At 36.3% G+C, this 20,284-nt stretch overlaps 1 protein-coding gene and 1 long non-coding RNA gene across 5 annotated transcripts in view; one reads left to right on the top strand and one right to left on the bottom strand.

The window, feature by feature from the left end:
• Positions 1–20,284, bottom strand: part of rols (zinc-RING finger and ankyrin repeat domain-containing protein rolling pebbles) — a 218,870-nt gene that overhangs the window by 33,602 nt on the left and 164,984 nt on the right. The gene's annotated exons all lie outside the window — the stretch shown is intronic.
• On the top strand, positions 875–1,844 carry LOC140744757 (uncharacterized). The gene is made up of 2 exons (XR_012102582.1): positions 875–1,106; positions 1,512–1,844. It is a non-coding gene; the product is annotated as an uncharacterized LOC140744757 (long non-coding RNA).

Here is a 20,284-nt window from a genome sequence, read left to right on the forward strand (position 1 = left end):
ACTTCGAAATAATTTATTAATCAAATTTGGCAACCTTAGCAAACTGGTGTTTAATGACAAAGATCCATAAATAAATATCGGAACCTAAGATCCATTTATGAGTACCAAGTAACATTTACTTAGCTTTTCAGAGAAGATCCCAATCTTTAACCCGTCCAAACGTGACACAGAATTGGAACATTCGCGCGTTTACAAAATCGCGTCGTGATGCGACTTCGTGGCGATTATCGTTGTATCGCGATGCCGTGCGATAAAATATCGAGCGCTGTTGTGTTTAGCACCTGAGCTACAGGTCACTAATGCTCAGCTCACGACTTGTTTGTTCATCACTCTGATAGCGGAGCATTAGCGATTATGATACGAGATATGTTTGTTGTGGATGAACAGAAGTTCCAATGAACGTAGCTTTGGGGAAGTGGATTACTGTCAACCCATCACTGTTTTGGTTTTGAGTGGGAGACTCGTGTCTTTTTCATGAGAAAGGATTCAGTCAACCACGCTGGTTTAGTCAGATGGGAGGATTTTTCTTTTATCAGTTGACACAAGTTATCGTTTTGAGTGGGAACATGATTTTGTATACAACAAAAGCACAAAAATGTTACTAAGCAAAAAAATTCCCGAAAATATGAAATTAACCAAAAATATCCTAATAATTAAACCTTTGAATTTCATTTATAATAATATCATTTATACGTAAATTTGGTTATATCATTTCGTTTTCTTCAAATGCTTAGTCGAACAAACTAAATCTAGTAGACGTTAAAGTTATGTATAAAACTTTTACCTACAAAGAAAGTGAAAAAAAAATCAGTAAATTCATTCTCTCGCTCGTATGGACCCGATAAGCCTGAAGGCGAAAAGAATATTAACAACCACAGACCTATATCTTAATAGATCCCGCATGTGTACGTATTAGCGTGGCCAAAACTCGGGTTAAAGGAAGAAGATTCAGCTCACTTCGATGAAATGTCATTTAGTCCGAAAGTAACATTTGTTGTCATCGGATATCAATTGACAGCAATAAACATGCCGAATTGCGCTATAATAAATTGTGTAAATTCTACAAGTAAAAGTAGCCGCGATAAAGAAAATATTTCCTTTCATACGTAAGTACCGTTTTTCTTAAAATATGTATTATTTATTTTATAATTAATTATTTAAAATTTGTTGTGGTTTCACAATGACAATTAGTTACTGAGTGTGTTTTATCAAATTTTTAATCCATTGCAAATTTTGGTTACAAAGTTGTAAAGCTTCTGTATTAAAACACGCAATGAAAAGTAAAACGATCGATATTTCATCTTGTTGCTTAAAGATGATTGTCATTGGTTATTTCAAAATGAGTACCTGGGGTTGTACATGCCAGTTTCTTGTTCTCGATTATTTAATCGATTTTCGAAATGGATGAATAATAATGTTGTCTTAATAAATATTTTGTAACATATTTTTTTTATTCTAATCATGTTAATGTTTTTTGTTCTTTTTTTTAATATTTACCATTCAATTTACAGGTTTCCATTGCGATTGCGAGTGCGCCTACGCACCATCGCCATAATCAAATAACGATATGTTTACAACTTTCTATGAGAACTATGTATATAAAACAGTGTAAGCTACCTTAATATAGCAAGTGTTTTTATTTATCATTTTATGTATTTGTTCTTATGTTAAAAAATGAAGCAATATAAGTTTTTCTAGGTCTATTATCCATTTATAATACGGCACATACACGGGGTCTACTGAAGTCGAAGGACTTCAGTTGGCCCCTTGCTGAGACTATTTTAACACCAGAATTTAATAAATGTTTAAGCAATATTTATTTTGTATTAAATCTTTTTTCCGTAGACATCTGTTTTATTTTGTTGACTAAATTTATGGACGACACGGTAGATTTTGATAATGATGATTCGGCGACTTTTTTACCAAAACATTCGCAGAGCACCAGTAAAATAAATCTAGACGATCGATTTCTCGAAAATCTATCTTCGATTTTTCGATTTCAAAATCGATTTTTATAGCAGAACCGAATCGACTTTTGAAACGATTTTCTTTGAAAGTCGAAGGACTTCAGTTGGCCCCTTGCTGAGACTATTTTAACACCAGAATTTAATAAATGTTTAAGCAATATTTATTTTGTATTAAATCTTTTTTCCGTAGACATCTTGTTTTATTTTGTTGACTAAATTTATGGACGACACGGTAGATTTTGATAATGATGATTCGGCGACTTTTTTACCAAAACATTCGCAGAGCACCAGTAAAATAAATCTAGACGATCGATTTCTCGAAAATCTATCTTCGATTTTTCGATTTCAAAATCGATTTTTATAGCAGAACCGAATCGACTTTTGAAACGATTTTCTCTCTGACGGAGAATTAACAATGCACATCTCTAAATCTTTCTTGACAAGTGTCAGTCGATCGGATAAAAGTGGCACGCTTGGTTTTCATACAAATGAAGGTACATGTGTCATCTATTTAGATATAGGTCTGTGTTAACAACACACGAGCGTGCAATTTATAATATTTCAGTGTCACTTAATGTCAAATATTATTAAGTGCCGCCACTGTGTGTGCCTGCATTATTGATAAGCTATAAACTGAATAAATCATTTAAGCGCACCTTTGGCTTATGCTACATTTTTCCATTTTAAAGACTGCAATAACTCAATCAACGTCAAACTTAGAAATATTTGTTTCATATTTGTGGCTTAAGCTTTAGCTATCTAGAAATATTTTGTTTATTAATTTTCTTTAGATATCGCCTGTATCCTTTAAATTGTAAACTTTGCATTGTGTATCAAGAAGCACGGAGTGCGTAACCAAATTCCGGCAACTTACAGTACTGTATACTACGTGATTTTTTTTATATGTTTTTCACCTTTAACTTTCTTCTCAATAATTTTAAGCAAAACTGTGGCAAATACAAAAATGATAAAATTATTAATAGTCTATTGAGCTACTTGCATTCCCCAATAAGTGAGCTCAGTTTACTGAAAATGATCAACGCTGTCACAATTACGTCAAACACGGGAAGCAAATCAATCACTCATAGACCGTCGCAGCTATTTAATGAAATTATAATTAAACTATTGAGCTACTTACTAGCACTCCCCCAAATGAGCTCAGTTCACTGAAATCGGTTAATGCCGTCACAATTATGTCAAACACGGGAAGTCAATCAATCACTCAAAGACCGTCCGAGCTTAACTCAGTCTCATTCGGTTGCTAATGTCATTGCTCCACATTATATTGACGGAATAAATTGATCTAAAATGAATTACCCATGAATTACATCATCTAGATCATGATTTAACTAAGTCAGTAGCTAATCTTACAATAAACATAAATCAAAATTATAAGATCAATAACAATATAACAACAATATTTTAAGATAATTAATTGGTATTTTTATGAGATATGAAACTTCTTCTTTATGACAGCCATTGCAAAAATATATAATGTAGGTGCATAAAAAATGGGAACATATTACCAATAAAAATAACAAGTGAAATTTAAAAAGCTTTGGAATTATTATATATGCACTATTATCAGATTTGTCAAAGACAAAGATCATAAATACCATGAAGAACAACGCATGACAGCACTAAAGTCCATGACTTTCTATTGGATTGTATGCGTAATAGGCACGCGAGGGTGAAATGGCCATATTTTGTGTAGATCCAATTATACAATTGAAAGGCTTAAACGGAAGGCCATTAAATAAGAATGAAATGCTGTCTTAAGACAAAAAATAAGTGTGGCGGTGGTACCTCCAAAAAAGCTTTACTTTTTCAAAAAAGTAACACGTACATCACCATTCCATCATTGAATCCCTTTTGACAGACTTTCTGTAAGCAATCCAACTTATTGACTCGGATTAAAAATAGACTTATTTACTTAGCTCTGTGACATAATCGACGTTTGATTGAAATCGGCCGAATATTTTTATATCAATCAATATCAAATAGAAATTCAAATTAAATCGGTGTGGCCAGGATATTGCTTACAATTTTAAATTTTAAATCAACTGACAACTCTATTTTACTTTGAACTCATTCTGTCAAGTTTACTCCAAGTCTACTTTACTTAGCCGACACCCCAACGCTGGGTGTGAAGCTTTGAAATATATGGAATAGATTTATGAAATTTATGGAATTCGCAGTGTGATCTGACTTAATAGCAGCATAAGTTGAGATAAAAATTATTTTAAGCTTTTGCAATTTTATATTATTGGCAAGTCGCTGACATTTTTGACATTCGTTATTTTAAAATCATAGGCACTTTAATTACGTATTTATTACATCAAATATATTTTTAGACTTGTTGGTTCCTTTTATTCCTACAATTTGACTTTATCTAAAAAGACAACAAATACGGCGAAACCTTTTTAACACAGGTAAATAATCTACAAATATCCAAGTTTTTAATGAAATTGCATAGATTAGTAAAGATAACTCACTCCATACAAGTAAATGAAGCCAGTTTTGACAGTTGGAATTGTGTGCGTAATAATAAAGTGTTGCCACATCTCCGTTCTAGTCTCCCTAAAATGTTTGAAATACGTATTTATTTATTATGTAAATTACGTAGTATTCGTTATTTATACGTAAACTTTCTCTAAAAAGGTTCTATTTGTCAAGAATTCAAATAATATAATGACCAATCCCGTCGTCTGTATCTACACCACATTACGAATTGTTTTCTTAGTAGAATAATTTAGTAGGCGCTTAGAGTAGCAAGGGAAAAGGGATTAAATTAAATGTGTATTACGAAAGTAATGTTTATTTGTGAAATATACTCAACGCACACCATAACTAATAAGCAATAAAAAGTAAAATATATTAAAAATTAACTAAAAATATACAGAACTAATAAGCAATAAAAAGTAAAATATATTAAAAATTAACAAAAAATATACAGAAGAAAATATATGACAGTGACAACAACAAACATAAAATATACAATTGCTATAATAACGATTAACTAAATCCGTAAATGTACAAATTAAACAAAAAAAATAATAAATAAACAAGCTTCATGGAATCACAAATCACAAGTAAATGAGGAGATATTACTGTTTCATTATTTTTCGTGTTTGGTCCGCCATGATTAAGTTACTGACAAGAAAGAGACAATGTATTCCTTCCAAAAGTAAAGTGACGCAAAAGTTACATCGATATATACGTATGAATATTTTGAAGGTGATTATTATTATTATTTACCCCTTATGATTCGACTGAAAAAAATATTTCAAAAATTTAATTATAATTTAATAATATAATAATATTTCAATTTAATGTTACTCGTACGTAGCTATTATTTCTGTTAAATTTAAATAAAACACATAATCAATATCAAATTTTACTTGCAAGTTATTTCCCACATGTAAAGTAATTTATAATGAGGTACTGGCAACACTTAGTACTGTCAATATTATCTATTTTCGTGTTTGTGAAATATTAAAAATATGTAGTTTTTAGACCACTTACGAATGAAATGATACTTCTCCGCGCTTTTTCTTAGATTCCGTGCTGTGTTTGTACCATTTAACTGCACATGTCGGCATTTTTCCGCGTTAATTACACCACGACGGTCGGAAACGTTATGGGAAAAACCGTAAACTGTTTTACGTGAGTGTGTGCGTAATTTCGTGTACATGCATGAAACCCGTAAGCTGTTTGATTTTTTTTTGACTTCATCAATTACAAGGCGGTGAGATATCTTTACTTATCTATGTGAAATTGAAGTAGAAAATAGTTTTCACACCATGATGAAACAGGGCTGTCCCAGTCTCAGTCAGAATGGCAGATTTATAAGAATTTAGTTTAGTTTAAGATTTTAATTGAGGGCATAATTAACCGCGCCGGTCAAATTCTTTTTTATTCACCTTTGAGACCTTTTTTTAAAGAACTATTTTATTTATTATTATTTATGCGTTCTTTTATTTATGCGTATAAATTCCGTCATGATTTCCCCTCACCGTTACAAGTGATGACTATTTCTTAATACGCAGATAACGAATAAATCAGAATTGAATGCCTGGGTTTTGACCCTTGGACTTCCAGATTGAGAGACCACTCATCCCACTACGCTACGAGTAGCCTTACAGCATAAACAACTGTTATAAAGCATCTGGTCTTCTGGAGATGAATGCGATAGTCAGATTACCGCGGTACAACCACCTACAGTGAAGCTAATGAAAATTTATATAACGCCATTGTGAGCTCCGACTGTACCTACTTGTATCCGGTTCTGCATCTTTATGATTGTGGGACATACGCCATTTCCATTGCCCAGTTAACTAGCCATGGAACAGTAACTAGCTATTCAATCTCTGTTACATCTGTACGGAAGTGACTAATTATAAAATAATATGTTACTTATACAATTTCAGAAGAAAAATATATAGTAGTGATAAAGATAAAGCAGTATTAGCCTAGTGGTTTGATTACTTATAAAGCGTAGTTTTTACTGTATTATTTTATACTTAAATTAGCGATTACGCTAACGGGCTCTGAGATGGAAAGTCATCGTCGCATCTACATTAGCAACACTAGAGGAGTCGCCAAGGCATCGCCGGCTTTGAATGAGAGCTTTTTTGAAGAACCCCATGTCATAGCGCTCCGGGAATACCTCATATCATGATTATTACCTGTAAACAAAGAAAAACAATTGTTAGTATATAAATGTAATTTTAAATTGAATTATAAACACCATGATACTAAATAACATATTATTTCTCGGTTCTGCACTTAAATTACGTAAATCAACTAAATTAGTCTCGCGAGCTGCGTAATTGCTATAATAACTATTAAATCTAGTTCTATCCTAGCGATAATCTTAGTATAAGTTAGTAGTTAAATTTAAATAATAATGTACATAATTTTTGTTAATAAATACGTGTATTAAACGCAATTAGCAATTTTAAATCTGGAGGCACGGGAGTGCGTCCGCCAAGTCGAGCCAAAAAACAGCGGCACGGCCGTTCCATACTTTTCTCTTAGCAATTCAGGCTTATTGTTTTGTTAAACGTAGATTATATATTTATGATTTTGTATTTGGCCTCTTGATTGTCCGAGGTGAATCCTAGGTATGATTTTTAATCAAATTACTACTATTTTAAACAACAGCGAAGGAAAACATACGAACTACGTACACCTTGAGAAGTCATTAAAAAAGTTTCTCCAAAAGTATGTAAAGCTTATCAAGTCTTACTTGGCCAACGCGGTTGGCTATGACCTAATCCCTCTCACTCTGAGAGGAGACCCGTGCCCACTGGGCAATTATATTAAATATGAAAAGAAAAAAAAACAGTGTTCTTAATGCGTAATGAAGTTACAATGTTGACTGATTTAATAATTTTGCAATGGCATTCAATTGCCCTTTAAATATTAGTACTTGAAAACGCGTAAGGTATTAATTGATCATAAACCTGGATAACGTTTAATGCTCTAACGCTTTCAACATAAGCACACTAAGATTTTCTTAGTGGAAATCAGACAAATACAAAAATATAAACGTCTACATTCACAAATTAATTTAAAGGTTCACTTGGCCGGGATCGAAGCAGGATCTCTCTGTGTGTTATACCGGAATTAACTATAACACTACATGAAGAACATAAAAGTTCCATATAACAAAAAACCATATAGCAAATTCACAGCTAAATGTCAATTTCGGGTAGTCATTATTATTTTTAGTATTATTAAGATTTTTTATTTTTAATTGCAGTATATTCTAATTATTTTTTCAAATTTCAAGTATATATCTATTAGGGTTCCAGAGATAGAGCTGTGATAGACGGCCAGACGGACAAACGGGCAGACAGCAGAGGCTTAGCAATAGGGTTTAGTTAAATCCTAAAAAAGTCAATTAATCAAAACCAAAATGCAGGAAAGAATTAAAACCCATCGTATTAACCGGAAAAAGCAGAATGTCTGCACTAGCTACTTCTATGTGCTTACATAGGTGTATATACAACTTGTTCGTGATGTGTGCAGTCTTGTCTACTGACAGAAGCAAACCCATTTGATTGTCCGATTGTGTTCGGGCCGTAATAATATATCATCGGCATTTCATTCGCGTGAAAGCAGTGATTTATACTCTACCGGGCAGCGCGGACTAATTTCAATACGTGGACTTAATGATGGTGGTGGTCATTATGCCTTTTGATATGTTAGAATGTTCTTCAGTGGAATTTCCTTTTGTTGGTTTTTTGTTAGAAATTTTAGTTTGGTCGATTTTAATATGAAATGTCGTAGAAGTCATGGTTTTTTAATTTGTTGTTTGTTTTTTTCATGTGGGCTTAAAGCTACGTTGTTGAATGAATAGCCTTTGGTATTGGTTGGTAGTGGTATTTTTTAGAGAAATGACAAAGATTCTTCAGTCCACTAGATGGTGAATAATGATTGTCGGCTGTGGACATTAGTAATTAATTTTACGTAGGATTGGTGTTTTACTAAAAATTGGTTACCTACTACTATTATTGGTTATTTGTTACTCACTACTTTTTAGGAACACCTCTTGTTTCTCTTTTAAATCACCTCTCAAACTAGAACGTTCATGAACTAGCTGGTAGAACCCTTTGTGGTTCGACTCCGGCGGCACCACCGCCACACCTATTTCTGCCTCATAACAGCAGTGTTAAGCGCTACTGTGTTCTGGTTTGAAGGGTGTAGCCACTACCATCAGGTGGACTGCATGCTCGTCTGCTACTCATATATTATAAAAAAATAGAACATACCACCATTTATGCTAGAATTACAAAATGGAAATAAATGTGTCAGTGGTACTTTCACAGAAAAGTGTTCTATCCTTAGAAAAAAAACATTGCATTATTCTTAATAATAATTGTGTTCGATCTCACTAAATAACTATGAAACACAGTTTAATCGTGTTTTAGCTTATTTGAAATTAAGATGTCCAGTGAGAGACTGTGTCGCTGAACACCTTAGCCTTGTGAAATTACGAAAACGATTCGATTTTCTGCAGATGAATGTTATTAGATTTAGTAATGTTACTAGAACGTTACGTCGACGTTTATGTGTTTCAAAACTGCCTACCTTTCGCAAATGTAAATACAAAGTAATAGTAATATAGGAAGCCTTACTATGAATGGCGTTGAACACTTATTAATAAAATCAATACATTCAGTTTTTCCCTTCCAAAGATCGAAAGGTGACAATTTCTAGTAGGCAGAAATTTCAATCTTAGGCAGGCAAAATATTGGCTAGATTGATTACGTTAGTATATTCCGCGCCAAACAGCCAGTCCGTTCTGAAGCAGGTGTAGTCATACAATTTGCTATGGCGACGCAATTCATTTCTATATTCAGAGCGGACTAGCAGTTTTACGCGGACTATAACGGGCGTAAGAAATTCAATGTACTTAGGATGGAAAATAATTATTTAATAAATTATAATAATACTGATTAAGTGGATATCTTCGGAGTAAACAATAGTCGAAATTACCTTTAATATGTAGATAAAAAACAAATGAAAGTGTTTTTGGTAGATCTTTGCCATATAGATTTATTAATTTAGGTTTTTAGAACGTTTAGGTGATTTAGAAAAAGCGGCTTAATTGATCGTATTAGATCTCTAATAGATGCCTAATTAGACGTTTTATTATATGTCGGAATATACGCACCAAGTGCCATGTAGTAAAATATATTACACCGATTTCAATAAATCATGATCGACGTAAATCAAGACACATAAAAACATGATTTATCTTAAATTGGAATTTGCATTATTTTGAAAGCAAATAAAGCTTTTATTTTCAAAACAAAAACATTATAAATCGAGAACATACAGGTAGCGATGGGAAATTGCCTCATTAAAGCGAAAAAACTTCCCGAAGGTGCGTAATTTGGCACAATTACAATAATTTAGCCATTGACAGATTTGCTGAGAAGCCTCATTACTGTCGTGAATTTGAGCTGATAAGGCACCTGTTATAAAGCGAGCGGTAAGCGATGCGAGCTTTAATCAATTAGATTCTTATTTATATTATAATTTTTCTTTAAAAGCCTGGCTGGGGATTGAACTAGGATATCTCTGTGTGTTACACTGAAACCAAGCTAAAAGTAATTATACTCTAATTTGCCCACTTTTTTTCAAATTTTGTGAGGAGATCTAAGTGAGAATTTCTGTCAAATAGCACTTTTGTATATTTCCTGAGAGGGCATAAGAATGTTCGATCGGACAAGCTGTAATACTAACAAATAGCTAATTACAATTAGCTATGGGACAATAAAACTATTCCTCTCGAATGTATGGTTTTAAAAACCTCTAAAAAGTTTGTATGATTCGCTTTTGGACGAATCCGAAACTTGTGACAATTCCGTCCAATTTACCTTCGGACAAAAGTTCTTCATTGATGAATGTACTTACAAAGTAGACCTTCAAAATAACAAAATATGTTTTACTTAAGTATATAGTCATTTGTATCTTATCGTAACCCTTTCTCAGTGAAACAAGGCTTATATTATATAGCTCAGATAATTACAAGACCCAATTAGGCACCGCCATTCATCATAATAATTATCATCTTAACAACCCATACCAACAGATTTGTGTTAAGAAATGAACCCAATTGTGTGGTTTGTACTGTAATTTGACCAATGTAGGTTAATTATGTCCTTATCCTCATAATTATATGAAATGTTATGTTTGTTTGTGCATTACTTGAAACTGAAACGAAAAGACGTGTAATTAATTACTAGTTTTACTGGCAATTAGTTTGAAACAGGTACATTCAGGTAACTCTTATTACTCCCTTACTTTCTCTACTTTTGTTTACAATATTTTTCATTATTTTACCGAATTAAATATAAGTAACTTTTGTACGCGATATAACATTAATTTGAGGTTAAGAGTTTATTTACTGTTTGTATTATGACCAGTTAAAGTGACGATTTCTTAAATATCTTTATAATAATTAAATATCTATACTAATATTATAAAGAGGAAAACTTTATTTGTTTGTTTGATTGTAATGAATAGGCTCAAAAACTACTGGACCGATTTTAAAAATGCTTTCATCATTCGAAAGCTACATTATCCACGAGTAACATAGGCTATATTTCATATGAAATATATTTGATAAATAGATTTTGAGGCGGTACAAAGGTTGCCGGGTCAGCTAGTGTTATATAAAGTAATGAATTCTTAAATATATAAAACAGATATGAGTTGTCATATCTGTTATATATATTTAAGAATTGAATTGAATTGAATGTTGTTCAGGGTAATCAGTCAAACGTTAAAAGTTTAACAATAATATGTTCATATATAGTAATTATATTATTTGATTTATTATTGAAAAATGCTTATTTATTGCATTTTATACCCATAAATTCTCAACGTATAATGGTGAAAACACAATTACTTCTGATTGTCACTTATTAAATTAACCGCTCACAATAAAAACGTCATACAAGATTTTCCCGTGTAATCTGTATCGATGTTTTAATATCCTGATACCTAATTATTTTATTAATTCGAACCACCTTAACTCAACGAAATCAATTAGACCTCCTTAAATCATTAACGTCTGCTTCAATTAAAAATCCCATTAATACTTGGACCCTTTGACTCAAAAACATTCTTTTAACGTCCTACCGAGGAGCGGGTCGAAATATTTTGGATGGTATCATAAAGTGCACAAACTTATGGCTCTGATATGCACTCTTAATGTACCAAGATCGAATTTCTGTGCTGATAATAATCAGAATTTCTCGTTTTAAGCTTTTCTTATAAGAGAGAATAAGGTTTGTGGTGCGCGGTTCGGCCATAATTAAATGTGCTCTTAAACATATGTAGAAATAATGTTTCGTTATTTGTAAAGGATTTTACGTGGAGGGATGATTTTATGTACGTTTGTCTGTGTGTCTTTGGTACGCTCTCCAACGCAAACGTTGAGGTGTCGTTAGATTCGTCTAAATTTTCAGATCGACATACTAGGCTGTATTTTTAAGCAGTCTGATTAGGTTTTATAATAATTCTCTAGATTTATTCTACGTCTAGGTCTTAAGTGTTAATTTCACATCACATCACATCAACAACCCATTATCGTCCTACTGCTGGGCACGGGTCTCCTCTCATAATAAAAAAGATTAGGCCATAGTCCACCGCGCTGGCCAAGTGCGTATTGGTAGAGTTCACATACCTTTGATTTTTTTTTATAAATCTCACATGTATGCAGGTTTTCTCACGATGTTTTCCTTCACCGTTTAAACAAGTGACATATATTTTTGAAAAATCAGAGGTCAGAGGCGTGCCTGGGATTTGAATCTCGGACCCTTCGATTGAGAGGCCGAGTTTCTTAACCACTCGGCTATCACTGCTAGTGTTAATTTAAGTATTAAAAATGTTTCTCGTAATATCTATAAATATATTAGTGTTTCATATTTTGAAGGTATTACCGGTATACCTTTTCTGCGTCAAAACAGAGTCTTTAAACGACAGCGCCTATGTTTTAGTTATGAAGAGCGTAGTACCTACCCCATATGTTAAAATCTGTCAAGTTGTTTCGACTACAGTACGTGCCAAAGAAACATAAATACGTTCGTATAACATTACCCTCCACAGTGAGATAAAAAGGCACCAAATGTACTTTATTACAGTATTACTCAACGAAATCGAGCTCCCAAAAACCAGTTGCACTTACAATGTTTTATGCAATCAACGCAATAACATCAATTTCATACATGTTTTACGAAAATGCTTGTCATTAAAGTAATCCAAATTATTGAAGTAACTTTCGTTAACTTTATTTTCGGATAAAAGGTGTCTCTATAAAAGGTATGAGTGAAATGTAGCGGTCGTATAATTAGATTAAGTTTTTTTGGGTTCCGTAACCAAGGGGTAAAAACGGATTGCTATTATTAAGACTCTGCTGTCTGTCCGTCTGTCATAGGGCTTTGTCTCTTGAACCGTAATAGATAGAAACTTGTATTTTTACAGAGTAATTAACGGTGGCCGCTATAATAACCAATATTAAATTTAAAAAAAAAAATCTTGTAAGTGTTTGTGTGGCCATACAAGAAGCTGCTACTTTCCACGTGTTTCGTTTTATCTACCGAACCAAAATAGATAGATCAATCTTTTACATTACATTCACTTCTATGGCTACTATGATAACAAATACCAAAAAAATCTAGTACGGAACCGTCAGTGTGCGAGTTCGTTCCCACTTGGCCAATTATTTGTAAAAGGTAATTTAAAATGTTTTACCTTTAAGAGCTACCTCTAGGTAGATGGCGCCTTACCATCTGTGGCAATCTTATATACAATGTTAATAAGATAGCGAATTCAAAATAAAACTTTAAGATATAAAATTGTGTCTACATTTAGGTCCAAAATAAAATTCCGTGTATTGTGGGTGCTGTGAACCCACACTAAGACACGAAGGTCGTAGGTATGAGGGCGTAGACAAAGACATGACATCTAAATTAGTCAAAGTTTTGGTATCACTTGGGTGCTAATCGAACTTGGGACCTCGAACCATAAGTGTGATAGCTGACACAACGATCACCCACGTGGGTGATTAAATCTTAAATATGTTTATTCTTATCTTAAATTATCTTAAATATCCTAGATTATTTTAAATTCAATTAGGGTTTTTTTATAATATAGGAGTAGCAGACGAGCATGCAGTCCACTTCATGGTAAGTGGCTACTACCGCTCATGGTCATCTGTAATCAAACCCAGATAGGATTCGATTTCTGCCTGAGATCGGGCACTCATACGCCACTACCCCTGAGGACTACACTGGAATGGGTCGGTATGTCTCCCTTACCAGACTCTTCAAACCAGAACACGGCAGCGCTTAACACTGCTGTTATTAGGCAGAAATAGGTGTGGCGGAGGTGCCGTTTAGTCGAACTACAGAGGATTCTACCACCTTCAGAAATTAAAGAAATACCTACTTATATCTTATATATAAAATTCTCGTGTCACAATGTTAGATACCGTACTCCTCCGAAACGGCTTTACCGATTTTCACCAAATTTTATATTCATATTCAGTAGGTCTGAGAATTGGCTACTATCTATTTTTCATACCCCTAAGTGATAAGTTGCTCATATTAATATTTTTTTTTATTTATATGGCAACACAATGTTTGCCGAGTCAGCTAGTATACCTTATATACCTGCAGTTACAAAGCTACTCCTTCCATATCAGATATCTATAAATTTCTACCCAGATTACTTCCAGGTGGTACTTAACAGGAGAGACAGATGCAAATCATTTATGTATTATGTTAAGAGGCATACTATAAACAATTATTTGACCACAGTACTCGTTACTGTCGATGCAGTATTAAGCACGGGTTTATTAGCGTGGGAGGCGTAAGCGATTGGAATCTATCGATAAAATCCATTGGGGCATTTAAAATGTACGACTTGTAAGAGAGTGGTATAATTCTTTGTGGTTTCCCTGTAGGTAAACTTTTTTTATTTTCTATAGGTGTAGCAGACGAGCCACGAGCCGAGTCCACCTGATGGTAAGTGGCTACTGCCGCCCATGGATATCTGTAATCAACCCCAGATAGGATTAGATATTCCTGGCTGAGGTCGGCTACCCCTGAGGACTATGCTGGAATGCCTCGGAAAAGTCTGTCTCCCTTACCACACCCTTCAAAACGGAACACAGCAGCGCCTAACACTGCTATTATTGGGTAGAAAGGAGTCGAACCACAAGGGGTTCTACCACCTTCAAAAACTGCGGCCTATGTCTGCGTTGTAGAAGTATTAAACGCTGTTTTTGGCTTGTAGTCTGTAGTATAGTTCACGCCAAACTGGTAGTCTGCTCTGAAGTTGTTGCGAGCAGGTGTAGTCATACAATTTGCTATGGCGACGCGATTCATTTCTATATTCAGAGCAGACTAGCAGTTTTACGCGGACTATAACAGTGTTCTTCACCGCTTCTGTTGTTAGTTTGAAGGGTGTGGCAAGATAAAACCAAACTGAGGCGTTCCAACTTATTCTTTAAGAGTATTAACGTATCTACAAATGACTTTTGTGGGGTTGTAATCACATATGAGCCATAAAAACCTCTATATTCGCTCGCCATTATACGAATATCAATAACCATGAAGAGATTTAACTTTCTTATCCCGTTTTTTAATATCACTGAAATCGGATCGTCGTCGTGTCGAACACTATAAACACCTTATCTCGCCACAATACAAAGTAGTATCTACATCGACCAATTAAAGCTGTCCAGCAGTAGAAGTAGCTTTCACTGGAATAATTAGCGATCAGGCTGACGTCACTAGTTGTCCCATGTTCCTGACTGGACCAGATTGGCTGATAACGTAAGATTTTAATAGTTCCTTTAGATATAGATAAGGAATATATTGCGCGGTGACAACTACGTTTCTTTATAATATAGGAGAAAAGAAGCAGTTCACTTGATGGTGGCTTCCGTCACTCATAGACATATGTCATGATTTCCGAATTTAATAATTATTTTGTTGTCGTCTTAACAGCAATAATTGAAAAATTAATATTAAAATAGGTAGTTTGATATTAAAATAAACTTATATTGTGGGTAGTATGCACCTAAAATCCCTATAAAAGTCTGTGGTAACGTTGGCTCTGGTAGTCGGTTGGGAGTCGTACGGTAACCATCAAGGTGATAAGTTGTTTAGTGGAAACTATGCTAGTTGGCTGATAAAAGTGTTAAAAATGGAATAAAAGTATTTACTGTGCAATTCACAATTGGAGTGTTTCCGATACATATGTAATGACATAGCTTCTTCTCTAACGAAACACCTTGTTAAGTGATGGAGTTGTATTGACATTAAAAAAGCGCTTTGTAAACAACCTATTTTGAATTTTAAAAAATGTTTTGATTTGGTTTAATCAATCTCAAATAAGGTTTGAATCCTATGTGGGATCTACCACAAACGTTGCAATCCGTGAGAAGTAAGTTGAAATCCCCCAGATGTCGTTCTTAGCATATCCTTCATACGACAACACAGCAGCGCTCAACACTGCTGTTATTAGGCACGAATGGGGTTATCGGTGGTGGTGGTAACCAAACCACAGAGGGTTCTACGATCTTTTAACTTTTAATATACCTTTTGTGAAAAAAGTTAAATGTAAAAAAGACAAATCTATCTAGGCCAATGACCTTAATGTTAATAGATTTAATGAACAAATAAATTGAAATAATAACATTTATAACAGTGTAATACTTATTCGAATATATTCCGTAATTTTTGATTTTATATTACTTAGGAAGTACTTCGATTCTCAGGCCCCAATTTTAATAACAAAAGTTAAAATACCGAAGATTCTTTTATTATGATAATTTCAAGCCGACCCTGTTTCGAGGCTAACTTTAAAATTGAAATTTAAAACAACTTTAGCGCGTTAGCACAAAAAAGCGTTTAAAAATATCACAATCGCGCATAATAACGCCTAAGTGTTATTACGTACGGTACTTTTTGTATCGCAAAAAAATCAATTGGAATATTTAATGAACATTTAAAATTGAAATTTACAAGGAATTCGCTTTTAAAAGCGGTATTATCGCACCAATTTGTTTAACGTCACAAGTTTTTATTGTGATTAAGTTATAACGATAATGTTATACCGTTATTTTCACGTTATATTTAACGTTAATGCTAAATAATATTCAAATTGATACGCATTAGTGTATCAGTAACTGCGTTAAATCGTTTAAACTGTAAAACGGAAGGTAAATGATAAGATAGATTAATAAAAATGATCTTACGAACGAGAGAAGCCGGTAAAGGTATGGTGTCGGTTAAGGTATGGTGTCTTTGAAAGCGATTTTAATGTTGATGTTATTTTATGCCAGTGTTCCTTTTTTAAAACTGCTGTGATGATTCAGGAGTATTTTTGTGTGTAGGTAATATTGTATCTAAATATAAATCACAAAAAGTATTTTAATAGGAGTAAGATATTGATATTTATGAACTTGGTTACATGATGTACATGGGTGGAATTGACTATTTACCATGAAGTGGACTGCATACTCGTTCGCTTCAATCTTAAATAAATTAAAAATAAACTTATCTCGGACACTTAAACTCGCTGTTAATAAGACCACACCCATAAACAAGTCTGTACTCTGTATACACAGAATCCATACCGTAGTGTCCACAGGAAGCCTTATTGGACCTTCCTGGAAACTGGCTTTTAGTTTATAAAGCCTTATTAGCTTAAAATGCTTGCCATTTGATATTATTCGTTTTTTTCGTTATGATGCAGAGATGGTAGAGTGTGAATTAGTTGCGAATTTAAAAATACCAGTTTTTAAAAGTAAGAGCGTTTGCTTCTAATTGTCAGAAATTGTCATGATCTTTGGACAGATTGATTATTAATAATGGGAGGTAAATTTGAGTTTATCTGAGATTACATATCTACTCATCTTAGTCTACTACAATTTGATATCTATTTTTGATAATTTGAAATTCTATCACAAATGTAAAGAAGTTGACATGATACTAACATCACTTTGACATGCAAATTGGTCATTATTTTAGGTTTTAATCATTTATTTAGTCGTAAGCTTTCGACAGACAATCCTACCCTTATTAACACCCCTTTTACCTTCGAAAAGATGACCCCAAAATAGACAGAAAACTTCGCACCCTTACTAATACTATTTATATTTATTACTTATCGATGGTAACGATGGGACTCTGCGTTTGAACGCCAGACCGAGCAGCCCCGCCTGCTCGCGCTCTAGTGTTTCCTAACCCAGAATTTTCTCTGGCCTTTCGGCCGGTTCTCGCCTACTCGATATTATCGATAGCGGTCCGTGTTTTGTTTATTGCCAATTTATTGGGAATAAACAAAACTCACGTCCCGACGCGTTTGAGTTGGTGGATACCTAACGGTGCCAACGAAACCAGCTAGCGTTGACCCGGTGCGCTTCTCAGACCTCTCGGCCTGAGAGAAACCGGCAGACCCGATCCCACTGCACTTGGGCTATCCCAAGGGTGACGGTAGCAGTTACTTTCCCTTAGGGGTAATTGCATTTCCCTCCCCCTCCCCGTTAGCTCCCTGCCTCGGCAGGGAGGCATCCCAGGTTACCATGGCCTACATGGTAACAGATAGGTTTTTCGAGGCTCTGTCCTCCCTCTTGAGCAAGGAGCTCAATCGCCCATTTGACTCAGTCAAACTCCGCTCCCTTTGCGAGCCCTTGAAATCCGTAACGGATCCCCTGTCCGTTACTGATTCACCCACATCCCCTGATGCCACCCCGAGACACGAGATGGACTTCGATGCCATCTCGCTCAAACGCCCCGCCTCCTCCGACGAATCGTCGGAGCACACCCTCATCACCGCCCCCTCCTCCGACGACGACCAGGGTTTCACCCCTGTCAAGTCGAGGAAGACCAAGAAACGACCGGTGAAACGCGTCGCTAAGGCGACAAGTGAAACCTCTTCCGAGGCCTCTTTCGAAGCCACCCCAGCCCCAGCGGCCCCCGCTCTGGCCCCCGTGCCAAAAGCCTCCACTCTGGCCCCCGTGCCAAAAACCTCCACCGAGCCCCAGAGCTCAACCCCCGCGGCTAAGCCCGCCAAGCCAGCCACGCGCTGCGAACCGGCACTTGCCAAGTGCAAACCGCCCCCACACATTTTCTTCAGAGATAAGTCGAAATGGTCCGACTTCTCTAAAACCCTAGTGGAAAAACAGATCCACTACACCAAGGCACGTAACCTTCGCGACTCTATTCGCGTTTCATGCCCCACCACCGAGGACTTCAGGAGCCTCATTAGGCTCCTAACTCACCTTCAACTCCCGTACCACACGTACGCTTTAGAAGAGGACCGCAAAATCAAAGCGGTCCTTAGGGGTCTCCCCTACGAGCTTCCCACCGACGAAATCCAAACGGATCTAGTCAACCAAGGGTTCCCCGTGGAAGGTGTACACAAGTTGTACAACCGCAACGGGGTCAAATACCCTCTAGCCCTGGCCATTCTAGCCAAGACCCCGTCCTCCAAGGACATTTTCAAGGAGAAGGAGCTCACAATCTGTGGCCTTTCTGAGATCAAGGTGGAACCACCTAACAAGCGTGGCTACCCTGCCCAGTGCCACCGCTGCCAGCTTTACGGCCATGCAGCGGCGAACTGCACTGCCCCCCCAAGGTGCGTCAAGTGCCTAGAACCCCACGCCACACGTGAGTGCAAGAGAACTCGTGAAGACGAGTCCCCTCCTGCCTGCGTGCTATGCACCACTTCAGGGCACCCGGCTAACTACCGTGGCTGCCCTAAAGCCCCCCGTCCCGCTCAAAAGAAGGTTGCTAAAAAGCAGCCCTCGAAAGCAGGCCCACCTCCGGTCAATTCGACCAATTTCCCGCGGCTAGGGGCCTCCAAAACCCCAACCGCTCCCATGAGTTGGAGGAAAGTCGCACCCGCGACCGCCCCACCAACCCCGGCCCCTAAGGCCACCCCCACTCCCCGTCCCACCCAAGACGCATCGGTAAGGGAACATATCATGTTCCTTAAGGACTGCGTTAAGGGCGTGAACCTCGACGAGATCATACTCGTCTCGCAAAAGATGCGTAACGCCAGCCAGGCGGAGCGCATCGCAATCTACTCTGAACACTTAGCGTTGTTCAAGTCCATTCAATGAGTAACGTTCATACTCAACCCCTTCATCCCGGTCGTCAAAAACCTAAAGGCGTCTCGCTTATCTCCTTCAATGCACGAGGTCTTAAGCCTTGCATTCCCGAACTCAAAGAGTTCGTCCGCAACAGGGATATCGACCTGTTGCTTGTTCAGGAAACTTTCCTCAAGCCCTCCCTTAAAGGCGTAAGTCTCCCCTCTTACGCGCTTGTACGTAATGACAGAGCCGACGACCGTCGTGGCGGAGGCACTGCCATCTACTACAAGAGATCCTTCCATTGCACCCCTCTGGAAACACCCAAGCTCACCAATATGGAAGCCACCATATGCAAATTAGGCATGACAGGACACCCGTCCCTGATCATAGCCTCAATTTACCTCCCCGCCAATAAAGCCCCTCTCCAAAGCGACTTGGAGGCCCTCCTCTCGCTCGGAGACTCTGTCGTACTATTTGGAGATTTCAATTGCAAACATACCGTTTGGAACAGTCGTCTGACTAACACCAACGGTAAGAAACTCTTAACCATTTCCCGCGCACTGGACTTTGATATCTTCTCTCCAACAGCGCCAACCCACTACCCCGATCGGGAAGACCAAGAACCCGACGTGCTGGATTTCGCCCTCCTTAAAGGCGTCGCGCTCAATACAAGAGCGATCGAAACACT

This window comes from Epargyreus clarus, unplaced genomic scaffold, assembly GCF_041222505.1.
Source record: "Epargyreus clarus isolate Ecla_fem2 unplaced genomic scaffold, WU_Ecla_fem_2.2 ptg000009l, whole genome shotgun sequence".
NCBI classification, from domain to species: domain Eukaryota; kingdom Metazoa; phylum Arthropoda; class Insecta; order Lepidoptera; family Hesperiidae; genus Epargyreus; species Epargyreus clarus.